The sequence below is a fragment of the Agelaius tricolor genome, unplaced genomic scaffold, assembly GCF_023055355.1.
Source record: "Agelaius tricolor isolate 1412-34295 unplaced genomic scaffold, bAgeTri1.0.p SCAF_48, whole genome shotgun sequence".
NCBI classification, from domain to species: domain Eukaryota; kingdom Metazoa; phylum Chordata; class Aves; order Passeriformes; family Icteridae; genus Agelaius; species Agelaius tricolor.
In genome coordinates, this window is record NW_027269308.1 from 241,345 (window position 1) to 264,689 (window position 23,345).

General features: G+C 48.3%; 1 pseudogene; it reads left to right on the plus strand.

Annotated features, from left to right (window-relative positions):
• Positions 1-409: 409 nt before the first annotated feature.
• LOC139604240 (serine/threonine-protein kinase PAK 3-like) lies at positions 410-19,897 on the plus strand (annotated as a pseudogene).
• Positions 19,898-23,345: the final 3,448 nt, after the last annotated feature.

Below are 23,345 nucleotides of genomic sequence, written 5' to 3' on the forward strand. Positions count from 1 at the left end.
ACTCCTGTGGTTTTGATTTTCTTACTGATTAGGTTCAGTGTCTGGCCTCAAGAAATCAGTCCAGAAATAACAGGCAAACCTCAGCTTGCAAGTTAGAGTGCAAGTCTTTAATCTGCCATTTTTGCAGTATCTACAAACAACTTTTCAACATATTTGCAAAAAGAATCTCTTAGTTCTTGCTATACCTATCCAGAACCTGACTCTCTCCTTGTTTCATTTTGATTTGAGATCCAAGCATGATTTTTTTCTGGACAGGGAAGTAAGAACCAGCTGCAAATACAGACTACAAGTGTGAATCTATACTGCAGGAACTGAGCTGTAGCTTGGAATTAAAGGCAAGGAGTGATGCCATGGTAAATGTGAATATTTAGTGCTGACACAGGAGCCTTCTGCAATGCTCCACCAACCCATGGTTCACCTTGCTACAAACTCTCTTTCTGATGTTACAAAGACTGTTGAAGAGCTGACGATAAGTAAAAAAAATAGCCAGAATGTTAATTTTTGTTATTATGGTGAACAATGACTATCTAATAATTCAGACCTCATAGAAGTGAGTATTCAGATTTCCACTTAGTTCATGCTAGCAATTTTAATTTGAAATCAACAGGTTTATCCAAATCAAGTTATCCATAGGAATTAATTTGCTCTATGATCTAACTAAAAATGCCTCATTGTCTGATAAATTTAGTAGAATTTGGCAAAGTCAACAGTCCACAGATTTTCATTTCTTGTTTAGTGGCTATTCTGCAGGAAAGCTTTTACAGACTAATCAGTTTGGATGTAATTAAATCTAGCCATTTTGGTATTAGAACAAAACCATATGACTGCACAGCCTTTTAAAGAATATTTTAAAATAAATTTTCAAATCAACAGTCTGAGTAGGACTCAGAATAAAAACTCTACCAAACTTCAACTCCATTGGAAGATTCCCTTGTCACCCTGTGAATCAACTCTGCATTCAGAAGATTAAAAGTCCCAATTATGGTGGTATTTTTTGGTATGGTTAGGAATTGGGGAAGGGTCTTCTTCCTTCTCAACTCCATGCTGCAGTGCCTTTGGGATGTGGCCTGCTGGCCGTTGTTTGTGCAGCCCTGGTATTTCTACATGAGGCAGAAAGTGCAATTGCATTTCCAGCCAAAAGCCCATGAGGAGTGGGGCAGCCGGAGCTGTGCCAGACACAGGCCAGCAGCTGTGCCGCGAGAGGGTTTTGGTTCCTGCCCGGTGCAGCTGGTGCATCTCTTCCGTGACTGCCTCCCCTTCCCAGGTGCCCGGGGATAGCAGGTGCAGGGTTCTGCAAGGGCTATGGAACAGGGTGGGGATGTCTGCTGGCAACAGAGTGCAGCAGAGAGCAAACAGCCCAGGATGTTCCTGGAGTGTGTGACAGAGAACTTGTGACACAGCTGGTGACTGAGCCAGTGAGGGAAGGCACTGCTGGACCTGCTGTTTGTGAAGAGAGAAGGGCTGGTGGGTGACAGGAGGGTTGGAGGCGGCCTTGGGCTCAGTGCTCACAAAATGCTTGTGTTTGATTCCCAGAGAAGGAAGGAGAGACGTTGGGGAAGTGTTTACCTGCAACAAATTGTGAATTTGTTAAGCTTTAACAGGCGGTGCTGAGTCATACCTTCCCTCACACCAGTGGTTAATGTGTGCAAGTGGATATCTTAGCCTTGAGAATAAAGACAGTGGGCCTACTGAGGAGGTAGCTGCAATGCATTCAAGGAGAAGAAGGCTCTTAACCATGGAAGGAGAATTTGAGGAATGGGATGATCACCACATGACCACCAGAGACCCTCAAGAGACCCCTACTCTAAATGTCAGTAATTTTGGGGAAGTGATTTAAACATGTCAAATACTTTGTGAGAATGTTTAGCCTGTGAGTTTGAGCAAAGTAATGAATAAAAGTAATGAAAGGAATGTCTTAGTTCCATGGATACACACACGTGGGTGTGCATGTTTCAGGGAAGTGATTCCCCACGCACCCAGCACTGAAATAAAGTAATGCCTCTTTTCTCACACTGAGCTGGCAGTGTAGATCAGGCCCTGCTCGGTAACTTTCATTTTGGTCATTTCTATTGAAGCATAAAGAATGGTTGAAATGAGATCTTTTCCAGCTGTTTCCATCTTGTTTACCTTTTGGGGGACCAAGGTTCTGTGCTGCAGGTGAGCTGGGTGTGTGCAGAGCAGTGCAGCCCCAGAAACCCCTTGGTTTGCCCAAAGGTTGCCATGCCTTGCTCCCAGGTGTGCCCAGCTCTGGCAGGAGAAGGAGCCCGCAGCGCAGTGGGCACCGTGCCCTGCCCAGCCGGGGCTCTCTGGCACAGAGCAGCAGCAGCGCCAGCGCCGTTCAGCTGCTCCTGCCTTGGCTTCCCTGGGACACAGGAGCCTCTGGAAATCAGCACCGCCAGCCGCGTTCCCAGCTTGGAGCAGCTGCTGCTGGCGGGCAGATGCTGCCAGTTCCACTGCTGCCAAAGGGGAAGAACGGCAGAGCAGGGGAAGAGATGTACATACACAGCAGCCCTGGGAACATCCAATAAACATGCAGATATATGGGGTGATTGGTTAGGAATTACTTCAGCTGCTATGCCAATAGTGCTTTCTCTCCTGGTTCTGTACAATGCTTTGGGCCATTTTCTTGGTCTGGTTTCCTTTGCTTGGGTCCCATCTGAATGCTCACTTGGGGTACAGGCTGTAGGTGCTTGGGGCACTCTTGGAGTTCCTCTTGGATCCCTTGAACAACAGGGTTTGGCCCATGGGGGGAGTTTGTGCTGCTTTGTGTCAGAGGAGAACTTCCGAGGCCATTTTGTGTTTGCTGTAGGGGAGGTTGGTTACTGCTTTGCATAAATTCACAGACTAACATGCTTTGTGATGCTTTGCTTTGTCATACTTTGCTTTGTGATATCAGGGCATGGTTGCCACATCGTCGTGGTGACATCAGAAGGTTGCCTTGTTGCACGGAAGGCCTCAGTGCCAGAGCAGCCCTAGGGCTTGCTGAGATCAGGAGCATCCTCCTGATTGTGGCCTTTGTCAGTGTGTAGCTGCACACTGACAGGAGTCTTGGCTTTTGTAGTGTTGGGGTAAACTTGAACAACAGTGCTACAATGATTGAGCAACTCGCTGCTGCAGTTTGCACCATGTATGGCACTGTTTATTCCGCCTATTTCATGACTAGCCTGGCAAGTAAGTAGAGGTTTCAACTCTATTTAGGTTAGGGTGTAAGCTAACCTGGCTTTTGCATGTCTTCCTGCTCTTTTTTAGTGACTGGGTTGATTTTGAAAGAGAAAGAGCATTAGGATGCCAGTGGTTTGGTAAAGCTCCTGTCAGGGCGTTCAGCTAAAAAGGGGGTGCCTGTAGCCACAGGGGCAGCATTTGCAAGGGAACCTGCAGGGCTTCCGTTCCCTCCACGGGAGAGTCTGTGGCAGCAGAGTCTGTCATTTCCTCAGTTTGCTGGATCAAGCAGGACAACTTCCAAAATGCAGACTGGGAGGCCTTCTCAGAAGGCCTTCTAAAGACTTTGTAGTTCTCCCCAGAACTGAGGCAAAGCTTCTTTTATTCTAAATTTTGTAATGAAAGGATTTGACTGTCTATTTTGACCCTTGACTGAGTGCTAAAATAGTGATTCCCTTTGCAGTGAAGTGCAAACTCTAAAGCCATGAGTGTCTGCTCCTGAGCCCTGGAGCTGCTGCTGTGCTGTTTCACAGTAGAACTGCCACAGCTCAGGGGGATTTTGGGGAAGCTTTTCTGGGTGACTGTTTTCAGCAACTTAATGGGAATTAGTGCATTCAACTTCTGTTTTTTAAAAAAGTACCTGAAAGACAAGAGAACAAGAGCTGCTTTATCTGTTGAACAGAACAGAAGCATTGAGTGTTGAAGAACAATTTGCATTTCCTTGATCACGTTTGTATCCATTTACTGGCTAAACGGGCCGAAGTGTAGGCACAACCAAGATTATTGTCCTGATCTCTTGCTGGCTGTGTGAAAGAAGTATGTCACGTGGAGGGATGTTGATAAAGAAAAATACTCTCTGTTTGGGTTGACTTCTTCTCTTCTGTGGGATTCAGCAGCCCAGGCAGTTTTCTCACAGCCCTTGTTCATTTTCCCTTGCCCACTCCAGATCACATGATCCGTGTATTCAGAGGTGCTGATCCTGAGGTGAGTGAGAAAGGAACATTTCATGTTCCTGGTGCTTAAGAATTGTAGAGCAAGCTGTGAGCTTGGCCTGTGGCCGCAGAGTGTAGAGGGCCAGCTGGGTAGGCTGAAAGAAAATCCATTTCCATGTCTGCAGCAGCAATAACAAAGGCATCGCTGGCTTTTTCCTGATTTTCCATTTCAGAACTTTCAAGGAATGAAAAGCTCATTTTGCAGAGAGAATGTTGCTTCTTGATAGTAGCCAGGGCATAATGTCTAATTCAGAACTATTAGCAATTCTGTTGAATTAGCCCATTTAAATTCAGTCACAGTGACTTAGAATCCCATTGTTCTCAAAGTTTCTGATTTGTCCTTAGTACAGCTGGTTGTAGAAATAGAGCTGAATAGAATAAAGTGCTGAATAGAAATAAGGTTATAAATTATAGGTAACTTTCTGTCCCTCACACTGCTGTTTGTCCACAGATCACAGAACCAACAGCAGTCTCTCCTCTGGCTCCCTCTGCTCATGGAGAGGAGGCCAAAGAGGAGGCAAATGAGGTGGATGAGCGCCAGCCTCCAGCTGTGGTCACACCACAGCCTGACCATTCTGAGCCAGTAAGTGCCAGTTGTGTGTGCTGCTGTCTTTGGTGCAAGGCAGAGCTGCAAGTTTCTGACCAGCCGGCACTTGCTGTTGCTGGCTGAGGATGCTGAGTGCTGGAGTCCTGCCAGGACCTGGTGATTGCCCCCAGCCTCTGACAGCTGGGCAATGGGCTTTGATCTGTCATGCTTAGGCAGCAGCTTCCTGGCATTTGGACAGGGGCCAGCCTGGAGCATGAATGCTGCCTGATCCCAGAGCAGGGAGCATGTCAAAGACACTGTGCTCAGCCTTGTCAGATACACAGGGGACACTGTGGCGTGGAGGGACCTGTCCCCCTGCACGGACTGGCCAAGTAGCTGCAGGCACAAAAAAATGCTGATCTGACCACACAAGCTCTTTGTGGTGCTTTGTCCCCACAAACTTCTTGGGTGTGCTTACTTGGGACTATTTCAGAGACACGCTGGGGATGTAGAGCTGCTGCTTGAAGTCAGGGATTTTGGTGCCTTTGTTGTCAGGTTGCTCTTCTGCCTCTTCAGGCAGAGCAGCCAGTAGCAGAGCAGATAGGTGCTCTGAATCTGCCTGTTTCTTGGTCTTTGATAAGCTGCAAGGAGATGACTGTGTTGTCCATGAAGCTGGGGGGGGCCATTCTTGTCTAGTGTGGCAAAAGAGACAAAGTGAGTAGTTCTGAACCCTTCTTCTGAGGCAAAACCCAGACGCTGCATGTGTCTGTTGATACCTTCTATTGTGTAGTTTGCTTTGAAAACTGCATTGGAGCCTGGAGTGGGAGCAAAGCTGCAAGTCCTTGACTGCTGTCTTGTAATGCTAAATCCAGGATGTACACCTTGCAATGATGCCTGCTGTATCTGAAGTGAAATGGGCACCTTTGTGGCTGGGGAGCTGCGTGGGCCAAAAGGACGCAGGGCTGGCGGCCTTGAGCCGCTGAAGATGAGGCAGCGTGTGGCCAGGGGGCCAAGAAGGGCCAGGGCACGGTGGCCGTGTCAGCAGCAGGGGGGCAGCAGGAGCAGGGCAGCGAGCGTGGCCTGTGCTGGGCAGCGCTGCGGCCACCGCTGCAGTGCTGGGTGCAGCTGTGGGCCCTGGGAAGCAGAAAGTCCTTGAGGGGCTGCAGCGCGTGCACAGAAGGACAGGGGAGCTGGGCAAGGGGGTGCAGCACAAGGCCAGCGAGGAGGTGCTGAGGGAGCTTTAGCCTGGACAATGGGGGCTCATGAGGGACCTTCAGGCAGACTTCCATAGATCCCTGCCTTAGATCCAGAGATCCAATGCTCAGCACAAGGGCTGTTTCCCTGCCAAACATCCCTTCACTGCATCCAAGTGCTTTAGACACTGGAGTAGGTAACACTTTCATATTTTGTTTATTTGTTTGTTTGTTTGCTAGAAGGAGAAGCCTTGTGTAATTTCTCCTTCTCCAGGGAGCAAAGGAGCTTTTTCTCAATCTTTCCTGCCCTTTTCCAGCACTGGTGGAAACACATCACTTTCAGGTTAACGGCTCCCGTGTCTTTTGGCAGCCCAGGGAATCAGTGTGTGTTGTATTTGGGAATTGAGCAGGAAATCAATGCCCTTGCATTCCAGCTGGTGCTCAGAGATTAGAGGAGCTGGGAGGGGCTGGGCTGCATTTCTGATTCCAGCCACTTTAGCACCATCAGTGTGCTCGAGTCCAAGAGAAGAACTTGCCCGAGCACAGATGCACAAAGAGTGCAGTTCCCAGTGCAACGCTCTGGGTCTGATTGCATTCCATAAGGACCCACACGCTCCAGATTCCCCAAGAGTGTGGGTTACTGAAGCAACAGGAGAGCAAGTTCAGGATGGCTGCAGATCGGGGCACTGCTACCGAGTGTTGATGTGTGTAGCGACAGAAAGGACAGTATTGATTCAGGGTGACCCCCACGTGGTGAATAATGTGCTTTGACTCTATGATTTAGAAGGTTAAACAAATGCTTTCTTAAGCTATGTTATATCACACTAGTACTATATTAAAACTATACTAAAGAGATACTATACTAAAAAGCTACTAAAGAAAAACTTGTGACTGTCTCCAGACAGTCACGACACAGCTTTTATCTAATTGGCTAATCAAGCTAAACAACTATCACTAAAATCCAATTAACAAATCACTTTCAGTAAACAATCACTAGAACACATTCTACATGTACTAAACAACAAGAACAGCAAGTAGAGATAATAATTGTTTTCTCTTCTTCTCTTAAGTTTCTCACTACCTCCCCTTAAAAAAAACCTAGGAGAGAGAATTATATCTCTCTGTGTTCAAAGAATGTAAATACCACAGTACAGTAAAGAGAGATTATAAAAGTGAGATCTGTCTGTCTATCTATTTGAATCTTCCTGGCTCTGCTCCAAAGCAGTGGAAGATGCAAAGCTCACCTAAAGGCATCCCTTCAGGAGAGGAGTAGAGACAAGTTCCATTGACTGATCCTGAGCAGGCAGAGATGTTTCCCCCTCCAGAGATGGTTGTTTTTTCCCCTCATGTTTCCCTACTCCAGCCTTTTCTGACCTGAAGCCTTCTTTTTATCCTTTAAATTTTTGCATGTCCTAAGGGAGTGGAACCATCCCATGCTGTAGTTGGGGTCTGGTGACTTTGCCCATACATGCATTACATGACACATGGTTTCCTTTGCTGGCATCCCCAGGGCTGTGTAAGTGCATTTGTTAATGAGGCCTTATGAGAAACTCTGTTACTGCTGGTCAGAATTCTCAGTTGACAAAAGAGGGAGAAGAAACACCTTGGTCCTCCTTCATATACTCAGATGGCCATAGAGGTTCTCTGACTTCCATCAGAGATCTTTGCATGCATCCTTATCTCCTGAATGACCCCATTTTCTAACAAGAGTGTAGATGTCAGGAAGGAGGAATGCTGGTGCAGGCCTGAAGGGAATGTGAACTCCAGAAGTGTCTCTCACAAGGAGTGAGCTCACCCAGGAAGCCACCTGCAGGGCCAGGATGGAGCTGTGGGACAGGGTGGGGTGTCAGTCACCACTGAAAGACAAAGAGGACATGGCAGAAGCAGAGGGAGGCCCTCACCAGACCCTTGAGAAATGCCACACCTTCCCTGTCAGCTGCCTGAGAGGCTGTTGGAGCTTCAGCCCCAGATGGCCCCTGATTGTAGGGCCAGGGTCACTTTGGAATCTGTGCCTCCCCACGGGCAGAGAAGGACCCAGCAGAGCAGCAGCACAGTGCTTTGGGAGCGTGTGAGCCCAGCAGTCTTTGAGTCTTGGCCCACAAAGGTCGTACGGGAAGGTGAAACCCATCTTGTCTTGCTTTCTGTGCAGGTGCTTCTAGAGAAAGAGCAGGAGCAGACTGCCTTATCTGAGATGCCATGCCAGATTCAGGGAGAGCTGTTCCCTGCCCGAGAGCAGGAAGAGCAGCTCAGGCAGCAGGTGGAAGAGCCACAGGAGAATGGCCAGGTAAGCCTGACTGGCCAGGGGACAGAGGGAAGGGCAGGAAGAGGGGCATAAACCAGAGCTCCTGGGACTGAGGAGGCCAGGAAGTCCCACAGGCACTGAAAGGACAGAGCCTTGGAATCTGCAGAGACCAGCACCGGGACAGGATGGTTACAGTGGAAGCAGAGCTGGGGAGGGAAGCAGAAAGAAGGGGCTGAATAAATGTGATTTTGAGGCTAAAAGAGGGAAAAGCTGATCTTGATGGCAGCTCTCAGTCACTTGCTCTGCTTTTGTGTGTACAGAACATCAAGGCAGAGCCACAAGCAGAGCTGCCTGAAGCTCAGAGTGACATCATGGCAGCAAAGAGGAGGAATGAAGACATCCAAGAGGAGAAGAATCTCCCTATGCAGAGGGGCAATCAACAAAAACAGGTGAATGAAGGAATGGCAGCCACTCCACGCATGAAAGAGAGTCCTTTCCGTTGTTGTTTACAGAAAATTGATGAACAGGTGCAGGCACAGCTGCAGGAAACTGAGGCTAGGATCAAGGCAAGGAAGAAGAGGCTAGACGAAAAAATTAAAATCATCAAAGAGAAAATTAATCGCCTCCTTCAGGAACAAAAGGCTCTAGAAAAGCAAGTGAGTGAAACAGCAATAGCCACTGCAGTCACCCAAGGGGTGGTTTCTGCCCTCCTTGCCTTTCCAGTGCAGAGCAGCAGGGGGTGGGTGATGCCTCTGAGGCCATCCTGATGAGGCCTCTGTCAGAGCTGCTCTGAAGGGCACTTCCTGGTCTGCTGAATCTCAGCTGATGCTCTAGACAGTGGCATTACTCCCTTGGCCATTTAGCCAGCACTCATCCGAATGAGCTCCTGCTGGCTTCTTCCAGGTGACCTTGTTTCTTGAGGTGTTTTTGCAGGTGAACATGGTCACTCACATAGATCTGAAATACGAGCTACAAGCTGTCTGTATCCCTTGTGAATCTGCTCCTGTCCTTTTCTTTACTTTCTTCCCAGTCGATGACTCCTGGCTGACGGGGACAAGCTGTAGTCTCTGACTGCTTTGTTCTCTTTGACTTGAGGTGGAAGTGTTGCCATCCTACCTGGCAGCCTGCAGAGAGTTCCAGCAAATGATGGGCAACCAAGAGCCCCGAGGCTGGCATGAGGCCCAGGAACTGAACCCTCCAGAGATGCTGCAGGATGAGCACGTCCCGAGGAAGGTGCAGAAAAAGAGAATTTCATGGCAGGAGGTAGAACATTAGAATGAGGAGCTGCAAATGTATCTGCAGACCTAGGAGGGGGAAAGGAGTCTTTGGGAGGAAGTGGAGCAGTCGTTGCTGCAGTCATCCTTTAGAACAAGAAACTGGCTATGACCTCGAGTAAAACCAGCCTTTGGTTTTGACCATTTGGTTTCACAAGTGGACATCCAAAGCAATCCAGTTGAAGAGCTCTGCATGTGGCTGACAGCAGCTTCCTAAGGGCTTGCATTTCAAATGGCAATCTCTCTTGCATTTCAGGGCAATCTCTGCCACACCTTCCTGACATAAACTCATTTCTTGTCTCAGATCTACACCGACTCTGACACTGAAGCTGCTGCAGAAGCAGCAGTGCCGTCCCAAGGAGCCTTTGCTCTCCAGCTGAAGAAGTGGAGCCTGAGCACTTGGTTCACCTCCCGTGCTGACCCAGCTGCTGCTCAGCAACAGGAGATGGCGGGTGACTCCCTGGAGCAACTGAGTACGTCTGGTATCTTTCTTATCTGAGGGACAGTGTATTGTGTGCACGTGTCAGCATAGCTGTACCAAAGGGTTCTCCTCGGTTTAGTGTCACAGAAGTGCTGGCGTTGCTCCGAGGCAGCAAGAGAGAGCTCTGGGTGTTCCTGCTGCCTCTGAGGGCAGCTTAGACTGGCTGGAGTTTGCCTGGGCTTCCCTCTCTGCCGAAGGCAGAAGCAGGGATTGTTCCTGGATCAGCAGAAGGCTGTGACTGCTTGAGTCCTAGCCACTGGCAGAATCCCTGCTGAGATCAGTCTCTAGGAGAACACATCAAGCCCTTTGTGATTCTGCAGCACAACCCAATGAATCTGCTTCTTGCCCTTAACAGCTGCCAGTGCTGTGCTCTCAGATAAGATCTGGTAGGGTTGAGAAGAGAGCCCAGTGGATTCTGTGTCTACCATCACCTGTTGGGACAAAAAGGGCACTGATCTGCGCCTCGGTGTGGCTGATCTCAAAGCCCATCCTGCTGTGTCCTGAATGGGGGCAACAGCTTGTACGGGGCTCAGGCTCACTCTGGCTTCTTCCAGTCAGTGCCTGTCAGTGCTCATGCTTGGGCTTTGCCAGCCTTGTTGTGGTCGCTGCCCTGCCCCTGAGGGCTGGTGGGAGTGCAGAGGCTGGAGCCTTCCTTAGCTGGGAGGGTCCCGCTGCTGCCCGGCTGCTGCAGCGCGGAGCTGCCTGAGGCAGCAGCCCCTTCTCTGGGCCGGCTGCTGCGTCGCACGGCCTGGACTCACAAGAGGGTCAGCATCTCCTCTGGGCAGCTCTCTGTGTCACAGGGCGCCTGAGGAGCACTGCTGTCCTCTGTGCCCATGCCCGCCGTGCCGAGTTGGGAGGATGGGGACGTGTGCGGTGCCGAGAGGGCGAGTGCAATGGGAGCGACTGATCCGCGCTGTCGGGGTGGAGAGAAGCGGCGTGGTTCTTCACGCGGGGCACGGGCAAGGGCGTCTTTGAGCTCAGCCTGCTCATAAAGGGTGAGGGCCCTGATGCTGAAAGCCCCGTCGGGATTGCTTCTAGCATGAGCTGCTCTGGTTTACAAACGCAGAGGCATTCTTCTGGCAAACTGCTGCAAGCTGGAAAAGATGGGAACACTTGGCAATAATTCCTCCTGTTCTGAACTTGACATCTGTTCAGAGGAATTGATTCTAGATGTCCAGGTGCATTTAATCTTAGCAAGTAGGAAACCTTTTCTAAATCTCACAGTGTTTATTCCCAAGAAAACAAAGGCACTGTTAGTTCCAGCTCTCCTTAATGTTTCTAGATGACAAACTTACTTGCCTTGGTAGGTGTTCTCTTCTGGTCTCAGTCTCTGAATGTATCTCCCTGTGCTTCCCTGTGTGTCTGCTGTCAAGAGGTCTCTCACTTCAAAGGATGCTAGAAATCAGTCTCTGTGCCAGCCACTTGTGCTGTGGACCTGCTGTTCTTTTCTTGTTGTTCCAGTTCCTGTTCCTGTTGTTGTTAGCCAGCTGTCCACAAAGGGAGGGCTCAGAGCCCCAGACACTGGGGCTGCCTTTTGTATCTCCTAGAAGCTGGGATCTCTGCTTTAAAGTGAACATCTTGCATTTTGTTTCCCTCAGGGAGAATGGCGAAGATGGAAAATCCTATTATAAAATACATTGAACTGGAAAATATTGGCAGTGGGTGAGTCCAAGCAATGTTAATTTTACCAAACTATGCATCAGGTGTTTTGCTGGTGGAATAGGTATCAAGTGTGAAGTCAGACAAGCTGCAAATGTGTTCAGGCACTGGGCTTAGATTGTCAGTGCTGATCAGAATTTCTAAGTGTGCTCAGAAGGCATTGTCAAAGACATCTCCATGCTTCCAGTGTCCTGCAGGTCTTAGGCATTTACAGCACAGATCTCCTGCGTGGGCTGGCTTTCACTGCAAGATCTAAATGGCTTCTCCTTTCTCTGCTTCTGTTTTGTTTCTAGGACTTTTGGAGATGTTTGTAAAGCACTCGACACTGCCACAGGAGGAGAGGTAACTGTCAACAGCACCTGCAGATTCTGCTGCACTCGAGGGCTTTCCCTTCTGGTGTGAGCTGTGGCTGGAGCTTTGGGCAGAGCTGTGCTGAAAAGGCACAAGAAGCACAGACTGGTGCCAGCCCGCAAAATGCATTTGGGACTTTGTCCTCCTCAGCTGCCGGAAGGAAGGCACGGAGGGCAGCGGTTCCTTTCAGAGAAGGACGCGCTCACTCGCTCTCCATTGCTGAAACAAAGGTGGTGCCTTCGAGCACCTCACTGCTCTTTGGGGCTACAACTTCAGAGTCCTGAATTCTCATTTCTGGCTGCCAATAAATACATCTGAAAGTTACTGGTAGTTCCTTAGCCACCTGCTGCACTTGGGAACTGCACACAGGGAGAGATCTGCAAGGCGTCCCTGAAAGCCCTAAGCCCTGCCTATAGCCCAAGATGTATCCACAGAGTTTTAAGGCATGGATTGCTTCTTCTGAGTCGCAAACAAAGCAGCAGAGAGTGTGGTCAGAGCTTTGTGGGTGATAACTGAGACACTGCTGTTACCAAGTGGTCAAAGCAAAATGTCAGTGGCCCCACGTGTCCTGTAACTGGCTCCCAAGGGAGCAGAGAAATGGGCTGTTGGAACGTCAGTTCCTAATTACTGCAGTGCCTAATCACAAGGCAGTTTGGCACAGCTCAGCTGTGTCATTGCAAAATCACTCGTTCCATGTGCCTTGTGGTCTCGTGCCACCAACCTCTCAAGTTACTGATTTTCAATGTCATTTTAGGTGGCCATAAAGAAAATACATCTTCAAGGACTGAGAAAGAAGGAACTAAAAGTCAATGAACTCATGGTCATGAAGGTGAATAGGAATCCCAACCTGGTCAATTGTTTAGACAGGTGAGTTGTGCTTTTGTCCCATGAATGTTTGTTCACATATTGCAAACATGCAAGGTAAAATCCCACTTTGGTCACTGGCAGAAAATAGAGCTGTAATTATTGGCTAATTATAACTGCTCTTTTCATCTCCAGTGGATGGGAAGAGATTGCATTTTGTCTGCATGAGTCTTCGCTGGCACATGGTATTTGAAAATTGTTCAAAAACCCGGATGAGTCGTGTCTTACTAAATCAATGATCTCTATATTCACAGCCACCACTTTGTTTTGGAGCTTGATTTTTTTCAAGTGTCTTCTTACGTCCAGGTAAACTAACAAGGATTTCCCTTGGATTGTTGCCACTGTTTTCCATTGCTATGCATGCCAGGAAGACTAGGTGCTTTTTTCCAGAAACACCATGCGTGACAGGTTTTTTATCTGGGCTGTTACTAAACTGCACATTTTGCTTGCTGCCCATCTAAGACATCTCCTTTTTCACAGCTGTGCCTTTCTCCTTGAGACTGCACAGATGGCAAACAATGCACAGCCAAGAGGGAATGTCTATTCCTTTATTTTGTCTTTGTCTCAAAGGGACCTGAAAAGAAGAATCAACCCGTCTTTTCCACACAGCAACCTAGCCATGTACATTCATCTCCACGCCCTTGTTTCCTTTTTTCAGCTGCCTTGTGGGTGAGGAGCTCTGGCTGGTTATGGAGTACATGGATGGAGGCACTCTGAGCAATGTCATCAGCAAGACCTACCTGTCTGAAGATGAGATGGCAGCCATCAGTCGGGAGGTCAGCAATCCCATCCGTGTTTCCAAGGGCTTGGGCAGGATTGTCTGGGAAACAGGGGCTCAGAGCTGGAGTGATTTCCTGTGCCAAGCTTTGTTTCTGTGTTGCTGCTATTCTATGGGCAAGTAAAAGCATCTCAAGTGAAAGGCCTGCCAGTGCCCCTGCACTCCCTGTACTCAGTGCCAGTTCTCTTATCTCCTGCTGTTGTATTCTCGCTCTGTCTCTTGTATTTGTATTTGCTGTTCTCCACCTTGCCTCTCTAAATGTTTGCCTGGAGTCTGTCTTCACTGCATTCCTTGCCTGTAAAAGCAAAGGTGCTGGTGGCAGGATTTGAAATGATCAGCAAAGAAAAAAGACTCATGTCTCACAGTCCTCAGCTGAAAAGAATAGTAGTGCAGCCAAAATGCTCTTTGCTTCTGGAAAGTGACTGGTGGGATACTTCCAAGCCTGTGCTGAGGCCAGCAAGAAAATCTTTGTCATGCAGCCTCCCACCCAAAAGTGATCCGCTTCACACCAAAGGGAGGGACTTTTCCTTTCAAAACCCCTCCTTTGTCCTCTGCATGGAAAAAGCACATCCACTGCAGCAGGAGTCATCCTGGCTGGTTTGCAGGGCACAGCCTACAACAGCAGGTGCTGTTGCTCTTTCAAAAGCTGACGTGCCTTTCCTTAGAAAGGTCCTGCTCTGCAAGTGTTGGAGCAGCAAGCTCTTCCTCTCAGTGGCCATTACTGTTCTGCCATTACTCCCCATTCCCCTGGAGAGGAAATCTTTTAGATTCTTTGTTTCCTTTCTTGTGTGATGAAATCACATCACTCATTTTTGCCCTCCTGTTTCTGTTTTCTCGCTCAGTGCCTGCAAGGACTGCATTTTCTGCACTCAAACCGCGTCATCCACCAAGATGTGAAGAGCTGCAACATCCTTCTCAAAACTGACGGCTCTGTCAAGCTGGGTCAGTATATTCTTGGTCAGGTGCAGCGTTCCAGGGATGTGGGTGTGGGGCTGCTTGGAGTGACTGCCAGCTCCCCAGAAATGGTGCTGGTGGCAGTGCAGGGACCCCTGCTGCGAGCTGAAGGCACAGTTGCAACGTGCACAGAGGTATAAGGAACCACAAGCAGTCAAGAGTGGCGTTGCTCTGTGTGTGTCCCTTCCAGACAGAGGGAGCTACAATCTAAAGCTTCAGGGGCATAAAGTCCACTGCTGTGAGCAGCGTTAAGAAACCTGGGTTTTTTTGGAAGCGGCCAATTCCATACTCCCTTGGCTAAAGCCCCAGGGAAATCGAGCGTGCGCAGTTCTCCAGGAGATTCAACAGCACATTCTTAGCCTGAGAGTGGGGAATTCTTTTGCTTGGTTTCCTAATTGGAGCTGGCTTTCATGGTTTGTTGTTTTCTCCACAGCTGACTTTGGCCTCTTTGCTCAGCTCACCCCTGAGCAGGGCAGACGGAGCTGCGTGGCCGGCACTCCTGGGTGGCTGGCGCCTGAAGTGGTGACAGGTCAACCATATGGCCCCAAAGTGGACATATGGTCTTTGGGAATCGTGGGCATCGAAATGGTGGAACGAGAAGTTCCTCACTGGAATGCAACTCCTGTCTTGGTAAGGTGCAAATACTCACCGATCCCACTGTCTTTCTCACCTGTCCCATGTTCTATGTGCCATTGGACAAAATCCCATTGCCATCTGCTGGCACCACTTCCACCAAGGTCTCCTTCTAAAAATGCCCCTGCAACACATCAGCATCTGCTGTAGCTTTGGTTGTATCAGAAAGGGAAGTGGCAGTTCAGAAACCTAACCAGTTCAGAAACCTGCCATTTTGGCCTCCAGCCATGCCTGACATTTCTCACTTGTTTTTTGAACAATGTTGGAACTCTGTTTCTGAAGGACAAGAATTTTTCAGTGGAGAGGGTAGACATGTGATAAATATCCTGAGAAATGGAGGTTAGACCTTCCCAGTTTCAATTTTATAGAAAACATAAGAAAAAAAAGGAAAAAGAAAAGTAAACAAAAAAGAAAAAGAGAAAAAACCTACTACCAAAGCAATGCCCAAGCAGTTCTGCTTGCTTTCTCATTTTTTAAACACAGCTCTTCTCTTCCATTCTGTAGCATCTTTTCCAAATGCTGTGGGTCTTTGAAACTTTCAGGCTTTCAAGTCATCTGTACATGGTTCAGTCATGTGTGTGGGTGGCCTGGATAAGTTTAGGATGTGTTTTTCTCCGACTGCAGTTAGAATTGTTTGCCAAACCCTTGGCTGTTTCTTGGTACTTTAACAAGTTGATGAGCTTGCAGGCAGGTGCCTGGGCTGGGATCCAACGTGGGCAGTTGACACCGGTGCTGTGTTTCTTTACCACAGGAGCAGGGCCATCCCTGGCCTGCACAGTTCTAATGACAGGGAGGACTCCAGCTCCCCACCATGGCCAGTGGCTGAGCTCAGCTGAGAGTCAGGATAAAACCCTCTTTGTCACCTCTGGTGATGTGGGAAAAGGAAAGAAAGCCGCAAAAATTATTTGTACACAAGGGGAGTGCATTGCCATTTCTGGATTTGAAATTCTCCTTTGGGTTAAAGAGGATAATAGCAAAGTCTCTTTGGTCACCATCTATTTCAGTGCCACAAGCACAGAGTTATCGTTACAGTGGTGGGCATTTTTATGGAGACTCCAAGGCCTCTTGCCATTCATATTTTTGTCTATTTGAGATGGATTCTGCAAGTTGAGGTTTGAATAGTTCCAAGTTGGTGTCCTATGTTTCTAAATACCATCTTGCAAAAGCAGAATGAGCTCTGTCCCTCTGACTTGTCAGCATGTTAGAGCTTGGTTCCACACGAACCACACTGGATAACGATCAGCCAATGTCTTGCCAATCTACACTGTAATTCCTTGGCCTGAGGAGTATCAGAAAGACCTGCTGAGCTCCATGGACACTGTCAGCTGCATGGAAGTGAGCATCCTTGGCCTTGCTGAAGAAACTGGAGCTCAGCTTAGGTTAGATGCTCTTGAGCAGGAGAAAGGCTGGGATCGTCAGGTGTTTCCAGAGGCCGGCGTGCCCAGAGGGACTGAGCTCTGGGGAGCAGCTGGATGTTTCTGCACATCATGGAAAGGGATTGCCAGACAGCTCAAACCTCACCACAGGCAAACACTCCCCAGCTCTTCTCAGGCAACATTTGCTTTGGGTTTCAAGTTGTTCCCACTTGTCTGTCTGTGAAGATGCCCCTAAAACCACAAGGCAAGCCTCTCAGAACTGGTGTTACATTTCCAGAAATGAAGAAAAGAAGCCCAAACACAAGAAAGTTGCTAGGGCACTGGTTTTTAGAGAGGAACTTACCCCACTGTGCAGTTTCTTCTCACTGGGAAACATGCTTCAAACTGGGGCATGAGGGTGTAAAGGCCACAGAGTCTCTTCTGCTTCTTGTGCAGTGCTGCTGAAACACTCAGTGATCGTGTTTCTCTCCTAGCCCAAGCCACATTCTGCACGTCACCAAGCCAGAGCCTGGTGATGTGGAGAGCCTGCCAAAACCTCCCATTTGTTTCCTGGCACTTTCTGGGATGGGCCTACCATTAATACATTGACTTGAGTAGCCAAATGAGTAGAGGGTGACCGTAGGGATGGAACCTCTCCTTCTGATTTGACCATGAAAAGTTTTTCTTTTCCATGTAAGGAAAGCAGAAATTTTCAGGCTGCTGAGAGACAGAGCTGCAGGTGGCTCCTGTGTGTCCAAGCAGGCGTTTTCATCCCAGTACATTTGTGCATGCATCTTAATGTGTCTGTGTTGAAGATGAGATTCCAAATGTTTGTTTCCTTACCTGAGGAGCACCTGGTGGATTTCCTTTCTTTCCTTCCAATTCCCATTGTTTTCAAGAACAAAGCAAAAAGCTTGATTAGTTTTGTTTTATGGCAGCTGCTCTTAAGGGACCAAGAAGCACTGCAGAGATACTTTTCCATGTACTAACCCTTGGATATAGTAGAGTTAGTATAGCAAAGTCCTTCTTCCAAAAAGCCTCTCAAGCTGGTATGAATCTTCAGGGAAGGAAATGTGCTTGTGGTGATGTAGTTCCCACTAACTAGGTCAGTCAATGAAATCAGCTGCCAAGGCAAGATCTGTGGGATGTTGGAAAAGCTGTGGCTGCATCGGAGTTTGGGTTTTTGGTTGGTAAAGGAAAGTCATCTCTGGGTCTCTGCCAGGGCAGAAACTGCCACTGCAGAGTGGAGCTTAATCAATGGGACCCAAGAGAGCAGTTACAGATAGGAAAGAAGCAGGTGTAGCCTGGTGTCTCCTTTTTCCCCAGCCTCAACTCCTGATAGCCACAGGAGGAAGACAAAAGCTGCAGCAGCCCAACCTATTCTCATCTTGCCTGCGTGACTTCCTGAGCTGCTGCCTGCAGAGAGACGAGGCGCGGCGCTGGTCTGCCAAGGAGCTCCTGCAGGTAAAATGTGAAGGGGCTGCAGGTGAAACAGGGTCTGAGGGACGGGCTCCTCCTCCACTCAAGTCCAAGGCATCAGATGAGCCCCCTTCCTCCTCACCTCCACTCTTGGTGCTCTTCAAATGAAAACAGTGAGGAATCCTAGACTGGGCTGGGCTGGCAGGGCCCTGTAAAGGTCCTGTGGTGCAAGTGTCCTGCAATGAGCAGGGACATCTTTAAAGAGATCAGGTTGCTCAGAGCCCTTTTGCCACCGGAGCTGGAATGGTTGCAGGGATGGGGCACCTACAAGCTCTTGGGGCAAGCTGTGCCAGGGTGGCACCATGCTCCGAGTAAACAAGTTCTTCCTTAGACCTACTCTGATTAGATGCCCTTTGTGTTTAAAAATATTTGTCCATATCCTATTGTAACCGACCCTGTTAAAGATGTCCCCCACTTTCTTCAAAGCTACTCTGAAGTCTTGGAAAGTGGCAATAAAGTCTCCCTGGGGCCTATTCTTCACAAAACTGAATAACTCCACCTCTTCTCCGCATTTCCTGAGCAGAGAGGTGCTCTGTCCTCTGACTGTTTCTGTTGCCCTCTTTTCTAATTTGGTGGAGTGTTCAGTTTTATCTAATGGCAAAAGAATTGAAGCAGAGCAATGCAGGGTACAGAGACATGAAATGGTGGTGGAGGAACCCAAGGAAGCCAGTCCCAGCTGAGCAGTCAGAGATTTGGCTGTGGCAGGAGGGGCTGTGGGGGCTCACTGTGAGCCTCTGAGGGGCCCTGGTTTGTGCCCCCCAGCCCACCCTTGGAGGTTTCTGGCACGCAAACAGGGACAGCTGGGAGGGACTTGTCCCAGCCCCATCTGCTGCCTGGCACGCTCAAGCAGACGGGAACTGCGCCAGGGTTACTGCCAGGTTGTGTGGCAGAGAGGGAACTGCAGGACCCAGTGCCACTGGGCTGGCCCTGCTGGGAAGGAAGGTGCCATCCAGCACACGAGGGGCAGGGCATGGAAAGACAGACATTGCTTTCTGTCCCTGTGGGAATTAGCACAGTGCCTGTCTTTCAAAGACAGGGACCTATGTGAGTCATTGGAGTTTCCTGAAAGGAAGATAACTCAGGGACAGAAAGCACCATTTCTAGAGCACTGGCAGGGCAAAGATCCCAACAAGATAAAGAAACCTGAATAAATGGATGAGCGGGATTCTGGGCCAGGTTTGCCTGTGATGGCAGGGTCCTGCACATGACTGCTGGGTAGCAGATGGTGCCATTGCTCCTCTTTCTGGGTCTTTTTAGGACCCAGAGCAATCCCGATTGAGCCTGTGAAGCCCTGAGCTTGGAAAGTAATGGTTCACTCTTCACTGTTCTTTGTCTTTTTGTTGTTTGTTTTTTGTTTGTTTGTTTGTTTGTTTTAATTTGTTTGTTTTCTTTTTTTTGTTTTTGTATTTGTTTTTGGGTTTGGGGGTTTTTTTGTGAACAGCATCCATTTGTAACATCAGCTGAGGCTGCATCCACCCTGAGACCACTCATCATCTCAATGAAGAGGAGGATGGAGAAGCAAACAGTGCTATAATCATATCAGGACCATTTTCTCCATAGCCATCTTAGAGTAGGATTTAGAGTAGGACTGTAGAGTAGGATTTAGAGTAGGAGTATGTGGAGAAAAGACAAAAGACTGCACAATTCAATGTGAATCAAGGACAAGCCATTTATTGTGCTTCTAAACATAGTTTATAATTAGTTCCTATCCTATAGGTTTCTATAGACATGCATTGTTTGGTTGGTTGCTGCACTTTGTCCAGCATCTCTTGACTGGTAGCTCTATTTTGTCCTGAGGCAAGCACGCATCTTTTCCTTAATCTAATTGGTAGATGCTGTAAGGGTCATTTTATTTGGGTTGCTACCCCTTTGTCTGTCAGCAACTCTTCTGCTTCACCTTTTTATCCACAAAGTTGAATGCAGCTTTATTAAAAACCTGACCTAGTTCTAGAAGGTTAGTTAGTTTAGTTAGCTCCAGAGTTTAGGCTGGTTCATTTAGTGCCTGTCCATTTTTCTGCAAATACCACCCTACAGGATTATAGAGTAGGATTGTAAAGAAATAAAGTTTCTGAAACTTTACCTCATCTGGAAGAATCCTTTCTTTCTCACCCTGTGAACAAGTGAGCATTTCCTTCTGAGTTGTCAGCTGTCTATTAAAGGTGCAAATGGCTTCTTTGATGTTGTGAAAAGTACATATTACAGGATAGGCTCTTCACAGATATTAAAATGAACATATATATATATATATAAAAAAATTAATATACTATATGTGTTATGTTATCTTAGTCAGTAGTACTGTATTTTTTTCAGTAGTGTGGTATGTTGCGGTGTGATGTCATGGTTTGCCTCAGATACCCCAGGTTCCTCCCTGATAATTCCCTGCCAGGTGTGTCAATCATCCCTCCTTTCCACACCCTGACCCCTGCTGAGCGCTGTCTGTCAATCCTGGCATTCCAGAAGGGCAGCGAGTGATTGGCAGAATTCAAAAGATGCCCTCCCCTCCTGGAAGGACATTGGGCCATCCAGGTGTCCTCAGTCCCTTGAGACTTCCCCGCCCCGTACCTGGCTGGTGGTCCCCCGTGTTCCTTCCCTCGCCCTCTCCCCCGGGTAAAAGGGCGAGCAAACCATGCGGTTGGGAGTTCTCCTGGAGCCGTTGATGGATTCAGAGGCCTGTGGGCCAGGAATAAAGCTCTGGATCGAAACCCTCCATCAGAACCAACTCCTTTCCTTCACCTCGCCTTAAGGCTTCTCCACCAAAGGTAAACCTGAACTCCTGCATGCCTGGACTTGCCTCCAAGCGCCCAGCTGCAGCATCCAGCCAGCCAAAAGTGTCTCTGGGGTAAAATTCCACAGTTGCTGCTATTTGGTCAAGCAGCAAAGGCCAGACAAGCTCATGTACGTCCCGTCCGGCTATATTCACAGAATCACAGAATTTCTAGGTTGGAAGAGACCTTCAAGATCATCGAGTCCAACCCATGTTCTAACACCTCAACTAGATCATGGCACCAAGTCCACATCCAGTCTTTTTTTAAACACATCGAGGGATGGTGACTCCACCACCTCCCTCTGTGGATGATTCCAGTATTTGATCACTCTTTCTGTGAAAAACTTCCTCCTTAATTCTAGCCTGCATCTCCCTTGGCGCAGCTTGAGACTGTGTCCTCTTGTTCTGTCTGTTGCTGCCCGGAGAAAGAGACCGACCCCCAGCTCACCACAGTCACCCTTCAGGACGCTGAAGAGAGTGATAAGGTCACCTCTGAGTCTCCTTTTCTCCAGGCTGAACAATCCCAGCTCCCTCAGTCGTTCTTCACACGGCTTGTGTTCCAAGCCCCTCAGCAGCCTCGTTGCTCTTCTTTGGACACGCTCAAGCATCTCAACGTCCCTCCTAAACTGAGGGGCCCAGAACTGGATGCAATACTCAAGGTGTGGCCTCACCAGTGCCGAGTACAGGGGAAGAATGACCTCCCTGCTCCTGCTGGCCACACTATTCCTGATACTAGCCAGGATGCCATTGGCCTTCTTGGCCACCTGGGCACACTGCTGGCTCATGTTCAGCCGACTGTCAACCAGCACGCCCAGGTCCCTTTCCTCCTGAGCACTGTCCAGCCACACCATCCCCAGCCTATAATGTTGCAGGGGGTTATTGTGGCCAAAGTGCAGGACTCGGACTTTTTGAACTTCATCCCATTGGATTCTGTCCATCCATCCAACCATTCCAAGTCCCTCTGCAAAGCCCTCCGTCCCTCTGACAGATCGACACATGCTCCCAGCTTAGTGTCATCTGCAAATTTGCTAATGAATGACTCTAAGCCCTCATCCATGTCATCAATAAAAATATTAAACAGAACTGGCCCCAGCACAGAGCCCTGAGGGACACCACTGGTGACTGGCCGCCAGCTGGATGCAGCACCATTCACCACCACTCTCTGGGCCCGGCCATCCAGCCAGTTCCTAACCCAGCAAAGAGTGCTCCCGTCCAAGCCATGGGCTGCCAGCTTGTCTAGGAGTATGCTGTGGGAGACAGTGCCAAAGCCTTGCTGAAATCCAAATAAACAACATCTACTGCCTTCCCTGCATCCACTAGGCGGGTTACCTGGTCATAAAAGGTGACCAGGTTGGTCAAACATCACCTACCCCTCCTAAAGCCATGCTGACTGGGTCTGATACCCTGGCCATGCTGTAAATTCTGTGTGATGGCACTTAATAGAAACTGTTCCATTATCTTGCCAGGTACTGAGGTCAGGCTGACTGGTCTATAATTACCAGGATCCTCCTCTGCACCCTTGTTGTGAATGGGTGTCACATTGGGCAGTTTCCAGTCATCCGGAACCTCACCAGTGAGCCAGGACTGTTGGTAAATGATGGAGACTGGCTTGGCAAGCTCATTTGCCAACTCTCTCATTACCCTGGGCTGGATCCCGTCTGGTCCCATAGATTTATGAACATCCAAGCATTTCAGTGGTTCTTTGACTGCCTCTTCTTGGATAATGGGGGGACCATTCTGCTCCCTGACACCATCAACCATTCCAGGCGGGCCGGTGTCTTGAGGGCAAGTCATCTTCCCACTAAAAACTGAGGCAAAGTAGGCATTAAGCACTTCTGCCTTCTCCTCATCTGCAGATGCTAAGTTCCCTCCCTTGTCCAATAAAGAACAAAGGCTGGTCTTACCCTTCCTTCTAGCATTAAGGTATTTGTAAAAACAGTTTTTATTATCCTTTACAGAAGTTGCCATTCTAAGTTCAAAATGAGCTTTGGCCTCCCTATTTTTTTTTCTGCATGCTCCAGCAGCCTTCTTGAATACTTCCTTAGAGACCTGATCCTCCTTCCAATGCTGATACATCCTCTTTTTATTCCTAAGTACCTCCAAATAAAAAAATATTGGTAATTATTTCAGTGGTAAATATAGTTTTAGGTTATAACATTATGTAAAATAGAAGCTATGTGATGTAAGATACTTTTTTAACTAGCTCAAGAAAGGGATGGAATAATCAAGAAATTCTTTGCCCAGAGATAACAGCAACAGGAGACCTAAAGCCCCAAGAGAAGAATTCTTGCGTCCTTATTGGAAAAGACCAACTTTCTTCCACCTCCTTCGCGACTTTGAGGAGCCAACTGGATTAAGGGAGAGAACTTGACAATAACCAGAGAACACCCTTTGTTTGAAAAGAATTTATGCATCATGTATGAGATATATGAATATGCAACAGGCTATTGCTTTTAAGAGCTAATCCTTTGTTAGCCTGCATGCTTTCCGGGCATAATTGCCCAGGAGGCACCAGGACTGTCTGTATGTCTTTGTTTTTATTGTCCTTTACTGTTCTAACTCTGATTGTCCGAATTCTTATTACTCTAACTTTTATTACTATCTTAATAACCATTTAATTGCTATTAAATTTTTAAAATTT